Here is a 9,431-nt window from a genome sequence, read left to right on the forward strand (position 1 = left end):
GGTCCGGGGCGGGCGCGGGGCCGGGGTTGCGGGGATCGGGAGGCGGAGCTGCGGCGCTCACCGCTTTTTGTCTCCTGTGCCTCCGAGCTGTCAGCGTCCTCCTCAGGCTCTCCACCTGGGCAGCGTCCTCATCCAGGAACTCCTGTGACAGAGAGAGCTGAGCTGAGCCCTGTCCCCGGGCCCGCAGAAATCATCTCTGTTTACACCCGATTTATACCTGTTAAGTACCCGATGTGGGCAGTTTTCTCTAGATAGACGTGTTCCGCTGCTGCCACTTGCAGGCCACAGTCCGGACACTCAGGGAAGTTAGCACATACTGCTGCTTGGTAGCAAGATTAAAGCCCACTGACAGATACACGTTTTGGGGTCCCTTCCCCACCCCCTCCTGACATTTTATTGACAAAGCACCAATTAAGTGTGATAAATTTCAAAAGCTTTTTGTGCTGATGAGAAAACGTTAACTTCTTGTTTCTGCAACCTACTGAAGACTAAGTACATTCGAATAATAATTTGAAGTTACCTGAATGTTGGATCAATACGACATAGAATAAAAATACGCACCTTAAATGTGCCTATTTTACAGCATGTGGTGTGTATGGTTGCAATGTTTTTTGTGTAGAAATGAGTAATGATGCAAACCTTCACGAACTAGAATGTTATACTGACTGATCTAGGGTTAACAAGCTTACAAGACACTCCTGACTTGTTTCACTTTTTGCATTTTTGTATTCCTATTACTCTCAGAGGAAAATGATCATACACCATTTTTGCCTCAACTATCCGGGCACTAACCTCCATGATGATCATCTGGGATTCTTCACTGCGGTTCATCTGGTCAGTGGCTGACACCTGGCTGTGACAAGAAACACAGGAGAGACTCAGGAGAGATATGTTTTAATATGTGCGTAATAAAAATGAGATACGTTCCATGTCACCTTTTCACCCTGAGCACTCAAATGACATGTCATTTAAGGCACAGACTTAGTGCTTAAAAAAAAGTATTATTTTTTTCAGAAAGGAATGGTTAAAAAAAAAAAAAATGCATCCATTAATTTAATTTTTCCATAAAACTGAATAATGCCTGCCTGTTCACACTGTATGAACACTTGCTACATTTAATTATTTTTTTTAATAAACAACCCACTTACAGTCCATAAAGTCATCTACAAGACTCAGGTCACAGAGACACGTTCAGTCCCTTTTTTCTCCTGCTTCTAGCTTTGGACTTGATTGGTGTTTCAATTTTACCAAACCTGGAACCCATCAAATCACTTCAGCTTTGCTTACACTAGAAAGTTGCTTTATGGATTACAAGCATTTAGGGAGTTTTTATATCTGTGCCTGTATAGCTCAATTCACTGCTACTATTGCTGCAGGCTCCTGTCCTGCTTTACCTTTAGCCAAAGGGAAAGTGACCTCACCTGTACTTGTTTACTACTCAAAGCTTGTGCCAATGTGCATAATTTATTCTGGATTTCAAAATCCCAATGAAATGACTCAGGGGAGTAAAATGTGGGGCCTTTTTCTGCACCTGGCAAAATCTCCTCTGTCAGGAGGGCTGGCTGAGGCCTGCACAGCTCATCCGTTGTTTCCCCATCATTTCTTTGTACTGGTATGTACACGCTAGTACATACTACTTGCCTCAAAAAGTGGTTCCAACCCAGGGTTGAATATGAAGAGTGATCTTCATATTCCTCTTTATCCCTTGGGAAATGCCTATTAAAAAAACTGAAAAAGCAGAGGAGGAGAAACATATTTATGTTCTGCCTGAGGCTCAGCCCTTACCAGCTACTAGCCTCAAGGGTTTTCAGTTTTCTGAGTAAGACTTTACTAGCACAAGGAGCTGAACTTGACCTAAACAAGAGACAAATATGTCTGTCTCCCAAACCATGTCTTTATTTGCCTCAGCACCAATTCCCTCACCAGGGCTAAGGGTGATGTTCCCAAAAATGGCAACATTTCCTTGCTGCCTGCAACGTTCATCAAATACCCTCTTCATGACACAAAAAATACAGCACCGCAAGAAGGGAGAGCGTTGTTATTGCTTGGCACACAAGCCTCTTTTTCATATCAGGCTTTATGTACCAAATTTAAACAGTCTTTCCTAACGGCACATGTAAATGGGAGCGATGGCAGCATAGCAGAAGGGCCTTATAGCTGCTTTCTTTAACAATTTTTTTTAGCATTTCTTAAGTACTATAGCAGGCACTGTAAAAAGTAAGAAACAACTGGATGCATGAACTATAAAGCTCTCCATCAGCTCGCAGACTGTTTCCAAAGCACTTAAAACTGGCAGCAGAAACGCAGTGAAGTTTCTCTCCCTGCTCTTTAAAAAAATAATTGCATCAACAGCAACTGAAAGATATTTTTCAGGATTTTTGATTCTTAAATCTGCCTTATCGATGAAGACACTCAGAATGCAGTGGTATTCAAACAGATCTGAAGGAAAATGTTTGTTTCCTACCTGGGCTTTCTTATTCAGCAGCTTTCGGTGCACAGGCAAGAGCCCAGCACAGCGCTCCCCCTGGCAACAAAACCTCAGCTTTGCTTTGGAAAGCGGAAGAGTCAGATTCGCCTCCTTAAGCCAGTAAAACAGTTCCGGAGGACTTCTTTTTTGTAAACATTTTCTTTTACAGTAAAAGGGAAAGTGATGAATAAAGTACGAGGAGGATGAAGTGACTGCAGCTCCTGCAGACAGCAGTGCATTTCAGTTTCTGCAATGACTATAAAAAAAATTAATCCATCGTATATTTTTTCCAGGATCAAGGATGGTTATTTCAGACTGAAATGCCGTAAAGATGGCCACTCCTCCTAACTTTAAGCACCTAACTTTTCTAAATTGTCTGACTTGATTTCTGTACACTTCTGCTGTAACTAGAGAGGCACAGACTCTTCTCGGGTCGTGTACAATTCAGAGCAGTGATTCCTGAATGTCAATAATTTGCTGAAGAGCCTGTCTCACTCTGTTGATTACAGGGAGATATTAAACCACTAATTCAGACTATATGCCAACATTCCAGCAGGGAATTATTTATTTAATTATTTTTAGATTAACTCTGAAAAAAATTCCCTGTCATCAGTCATGTAGGGATAAATCCTTGAAGTGGATGGTCAGTAGCCAGTTGTTATTAACTGAAGCTGCATCTGTATCAAGATGCATTATTCTTTACAGATCACAAGTCAGCATAAGCCTCAGCAGACTTCCTAGCATGTCATTTTGGGAAAAACAGTGGGAAACATAGCAGAGTTTAAGAAAGGTATACCCTTTCAGCAGCTCTGATTTGCAAAGACGGGCTTTTTGCCACACTAGGATTAAAAAGTGTATTGGTAAACGCTCTGAGTATGGGGAAGGTGGATCCTGAAACCAGAGTAAGAAGTAAGACAAATCATAACTTTATTAAATTATCAGTATACTTTAATACTTCGATAGCAGAAAAAAAAAGAAGGGTATGAGAACTTCATTAGGGTTGTTCTAGACCCTGCTCAAAAAGAAATACAATCCTTAAATCCTTGTTAGAGAGGGAGTAAGTTACCTACTTGTTCAATGCTCACAAGTTTATGTAGATACTAGGAATAGCAGAAATGTCAGTGCTATCAAATAGTTTTTAGAAATGTGGATTATCTTATATACGATTCCTAATTTTTATTGGTACAAAGCATTTTATAGTATTCTTTCAAATCTGGAGAGGGGTCTTTTCTCCTGCACTGGATTGTTAACAAAGTAATTTCTTATGGAAACGTGTATTAGTATTTTTAGTATTACCAGAATAAACAAGATTGATGATACTAATTGGAGTTGTCATTAGAACTATTTATAATTTTATTTATATAAACAGTCCCTGTAACATCTGAAGGTTTGTTATTGCTAAGTTTTAGGAGCTGGAATCACATGAAAAGAGATGGCTAAATTGTTTCCCATTTCTGAATACTGTTGTAAGAAGGAGATTAAGGGAAGAAGTAAACAGTCAGAGTTGATTAAAAGATTTGGATTATGCATTTTTAATTGCTAAAAGAGGAGCTATCAGAACTAGAAAACACCTGACACGACAACAGCTTTCAAGAATGGAAAAGAAAAGTAATCAGAAGAGAGTTTTTTTTAGGGTGCACAATCTCTGTTATCTGCTAAGTCTCACTGTATGTGGAAATGATCTAGTGGGTGAACCTTCATCCAAAGTTTTGGCCAGGGCTCAGATTCATCAGCTCATTTTGCTAATGCATCTGTGTCCCAGCGATTTATTCCATTCTCAGAAACAGTTCTACAAACAGTTTAAATGATGGACAAATATAAACAGCATTAGGTAAGGAACATTACTATAATACCCTAAAGGAGCAGTGGGAGACCTTTGCTTAACAGGATGGAAAGCTGCTTGAAAACACATGTTAGTACAATGACTCTACTCACAGGAGACATGCAGAATTCAAACCACACATTTCCTGGGGCGGAGAACAACTCGTTTATCTCAGTCAGCATTATAAAAACAAAGGCAAGCCCAATGGCATTGATTAAACTGGACAGCAGATTCAGTGCTCCAAGTAGATGATGTAAGCAGCTCTGCTCTGATAGGTGTGACACTGTCACACTTTGGAATAAACCCTTATTTTGTCAGTGATGGCCAAGGATGGCTTTTAGCACAGGCAGGGCACTTGACAGCTTATAGAGACTTAGCGCAGGCTGCCCGAGAAGCTAAGGGATCACACACCCCAAGTTCAGGGGTAAAACAGTTTTAAAATGAGTAGTGAATAATGAACAACGTTAGTTTATTCTCAGGCTTTGAGGATAGTGCAAGGTTCAGGTTGCCATATACGCTGCACGAGTTTTCAGATGATTGTTTTTCAACTCAAAACTTTAAATCCTTCCCACCATCTTTCAAGCCCAGGGATAACACTTTGAAAGCAGAGAGGGAAAAGGGACTGCTGGTACATTTCCTTCATACAGTTCACTCATTTCTGGAAACTTTATCTGCTGCTTGCAAAGAGTTCACTTTAGAGCCTTCTGAGAATCATAGTTCATTTGTGTTTTTCAAGAATTCAGTATTTTTTATCCCTTTGTTAACATGACATAAACAAGACTATTATTTCACAGACATGAATTTGCAAATACTGCGATATGTTTTGTGTTGTGTTTAGGATTTTGACAGGTGCTTTAAAATTGAAAAGAAACAAATTAATACTTTTTTTTTTTTTACAAGTAGAAGCACTCCAGGATACAATTAATTTTTCTACACCTACAATTAAGTATCCTTATGAACATCAATATTTTATTTATTTTTATATATATATGAATATATATATATATGTAAATGTGTTAAATATGGAGGCCTGAGAGGATTATCTAGCCCACCTAAAATTTTCTGGAGGACAGCCAAGTTACTGGATTTAAAGTAGTCTTAGGAGGAACTTGAGCAATACTTTATGAAAGTCTGACAAGAGGTCACCTCCATCATTACAAGGGTACTTCTATGTTCTCATCAATCCACATCTTCTCTCTAATTGTGAAGCATATAAATTGCCATATTCAATTATGCCAATTTTTCCACTTAGCAGATTGTTCTCTAAGAGCAGACATCTTATTTAGCTTTTGCCATCTTAAATGTAAAGGCTGACCTAAGTTAGTGACATTGATACAGGCAATATGAAAAGACAGGTATCTCCAGGTTCTTCCTTTCTTAAGTAGGCATCTAATACAAACAGATTTACCCCACCTATTTCTTTTACTGGTGACAGGAGAGCTAACAACTAATTTAGCCTAGGCAATGATCTTTGATCCTTAGAGATAGAAGTCAGGTAAGATAAATTTTACACTAATAAATGCTTCTGCAGGAAGAGTCTGCATGGAGGAAAAATCTCCTTACACCTCATCCAGCAGGTAGCTGCTGGATCATACCAAAGTAATTACACTCAGAATTGAGGGTTATAAACCAAATGCCAAATAACCTGAGACAAATTTTTCTTCGTAGGTATTTAGTATTAAAATATACATGAATAATGTGTGTAATTAGTTCTTCTTTTGCTTTAGGTAGTAGCTTTCATGAATTGATCTGATAAACGCAACTAGGACAAAACCCTGTGTCAGAGACAGAGAGCTTTGCCAGAATTCTTGGCATTTTCTTCATGCCAGTGTGAGGAAGAACTATGCCTCTCAAATTCAGAAATACTGATATAAACTCAAGTTTGGTGTGTTAAGAAGTTACAAGAAAATGAATATAACCTCTAAATGCTCTGTAAGCTGAAGTCTAAATTTTTATACTGAAGGAATAAATTTCTTCTTGAAAGCAATGCATTGCTAATTCAGAGAGACTGTGTAATAGTGCTTTCTCAGCTCTATTTTTCTCCAGTTTGTTCTCATGCATTATTTTTTTGATGAGATTCATTACCAAGTGAAATATATGTACAAAGTAAGTCACATCTCCACATAAAATTAAAGTTCCTACTTACCAAATTACCTAGTACAACTTCAGCATATTATCCTGAGTATGAATTGCCTGTCAATGGATAAATTAAACCTATTAGTTAAAAGTGAGTTAATCAGTAAATGTCATAGTAATAAATATGAACTGAACCTAATGGGTGACCTGTGGAAGATAAATAAGGTATTAAACAAACTGTACCAGTTAATGAAACATGCTTTGTAGGGAACAAAATCAGCTGCTTGTCAGATTTTTATTTTTGCCTGTCATAAAAACACTTAAAAGGTGTTAGTTAGATTTAAAAAGATGTGAAGAATGCAGATAATGTTTTCAGTACTGATATCCAATACTAACTTTTTTCTCTGTACTCTCTGAGCTTTGTGAAAAAATGTTTAGGACCTATTGCTCCTGAAAAAAAAATGTCTAGCAGTGTAAAACATATGGATGTTAACCTGTAGTGAAGAAAGTGAAGGTATTTCTTAAAAATAAAATACTCATATCAATTTGACGATGGAGCTTAATATTTACTTAGCTATCTAGATTAAAACTATTCAGCAATGGAACCTGCGACTGACAGCTTCGGTGTTGTTGCTCTACCTGGTATAATGAAAGTCTGAAAGAGTAAAATATTGTGGGAGTTATTTTGTTTCAAGTAACTTTATTTTTACTTATGTATATTTACATAATATTTACATACATACATCCCAAGTGTGCGTGGGTGTATATCTATCTATCTATCTAGCTAGCTAGCTATCTATCTATCTATCTAGCTAGCTAGCTATCTATCTATCTATCTAGCTAGCTAGCTATCTATCTATCTATCTATCTATCTATCTATCTAATATATATATATATATATTTAACTTACGAATCCCAGGAACACTAATTTTCTTATTATTGTTTGAAGGTTTCCTGGTGGTCTCAGGTTTGTATGAGTGTTTCCAGCCTCAGACAGAAAGCCCAAGAGTTAGTACTGCAGCAATAAACATGCTTTTTCCTAGGAGTTTCTGCTGACTGCAGGGAGGCCTAGATGACTAACTAGGTCTGGATGTATAAATTTATATGTGAGGGATACATTGTGTAGAAATCTTTGATTAATTTAAAATTTAATCCCAAAGAGTTTTTGCTCTTTGTTAACCTACAACATCTTGAAAACAAACTAGACTTCCCCACCTACTGGCATAAATAGTGGGGAGACTTCAGCACAAGGTATTTTTCATATAAATTCAAATTTAGACAGAAGAACATCCCTAATGAAATATCGTGTCATCAAAGCTGATCTATTTTCAAGTAAAATAATAAGAACATCTGTTTACTTTAAAATAATGTCTTGACGTCCTGAACGAGGGCAGGGGACACATACTACTTCTATAAATATACTGTCCATACATGTACTTTAAAAAAGATTCTTCTTGCCAAAAACTGTAGAAATAATTCAACAGAATTACAGTTCCTGACAAAATATTAAACTGTTCAAATAACTACCAGAATCCAAATGGGAAAAATTAGGGAAGATAAAAATGACTTTTCTATGATTGTACAAACACAGATCTAAGTATTTATTAAGTTAAGGGAAGCAATAACTCTTGGTTTACTTACTCCCATTATGTCATTTCCAACATAGGTGTGGTTAAAATATCTCTTTTCCATTTCATTGTTTTTTACAAGATTATTACATGGAAGGAGTTTGCTTTTAGTTAGGATTGCAGCCAGGAACATTGCACTGTAAAGCCCCATTTTATTCTCTATTCAGTTGTGAAAATTTCATTTTGACTCAAAATTTGTTTTAACTACCAAAAATGTTCCTGTACAGTCTGAAGAAAATCAGTCATTCTTTTTCCTGAGATTTGGTTTATAGGACATTTTCTAACTTGAAAGTGTGGAATATTTAAAATAAAAATTGACTTGTTGCTCCTAACATAAACATTCTATTGATTAAAATGTTGCTAACATATTTCCATAATAAAAAAAACCAAGCCAACACACCAAAAACAACCAAAAAAACCAAACCAAAAGACCCCCCGAAGAACAAATGTAATTAAATACCTCTATTAGTTGCTTTTGTTGCATAATACACATTATACGTCCAGCAATCCTACATTTATTGATTGATGCTTCCTGGAAGACATGGGCCTGACATGGTTGTCTGTCTTGTCCTGTGGAATTTCATTGCAGACGTCACTGAGCAATGCTGATATTCTTTCTGCCTTGTATAGACACTGCTGGCTGTGAAGCATTAGCATCAATCATTGTTGTAAACGATGACTGGGCTGTATTTTGCACTCACATTATGCTTAATTTGCAGATGTATAAATGATTGTACAGCACAGTGATAAACTGAATCTGTAAGTGTTCTCTTCCATAATTTTCGCAGGAAGCAGCCCTTGTATAACCATAATAAATTAGATGTCTAGTTAGAAAAATAATCCACTTTTGTCTTCTACTGCACATTTTTCACTGTCAAATAAAATAAAGGTTGTCCAGGCATCGCCAGTTTGATTTGTGAACAGGACTTTGCAACTGTTCACTTCATAAAGCAGCAATCATGGTACTCGAAGATCTGTGTGTTAATGCAGGGGGAAGTGAGGGCCCAGGTACAGGCTACACAGATTAACGTTTCAGACATAACTGTAGTGCTTATTTTGCAATCTTAGTAGTATTTTTGTGTCATTTTATTTGGTTCATAAAGGCGGATCAGTTGTGCAACACGGACCACTAGCAATTGAAACTATCTGAATAGCTGTTAGAAACAGCAGGTTTCTGTAAATCTGGGATGAATAAAATAAGGTTGTAAATTCTTGGAAAGTAAGAACACCCAGGTAAAGATTACCAGTCTTGACTTAAAGGTGTTGAATGCTAGAGAGCTCATTATGTTCCTAGGTATTTTTAAAATTATTTCTTACCACTGCTGGTAAAATGGGTTCCTCATTTCCAGTGGGAGTTGCTAGTTTCTCACTGGTGGATCTTGCTGTGCTCCTATCTGATAGAAGGAAGTGCCAGCTACTACCAGAAATTTTATCTCCA

The sequence above is a fragment of the Chaetura pelagica genome, unplaced genomic scaffold, assembly GCF_000747805.2.
Source record: "Chaetura pelagica isolate M959 unplaced genomic scaffold, ChaPel_1.0 scaffold147, whole genome shotgun sequence".
Lineage (NCBI taxonomy): Eukaryota > Metazoa > Chordata > Aves > Apodiformes > Apodidae > Chaetura > Chaetura pelagica.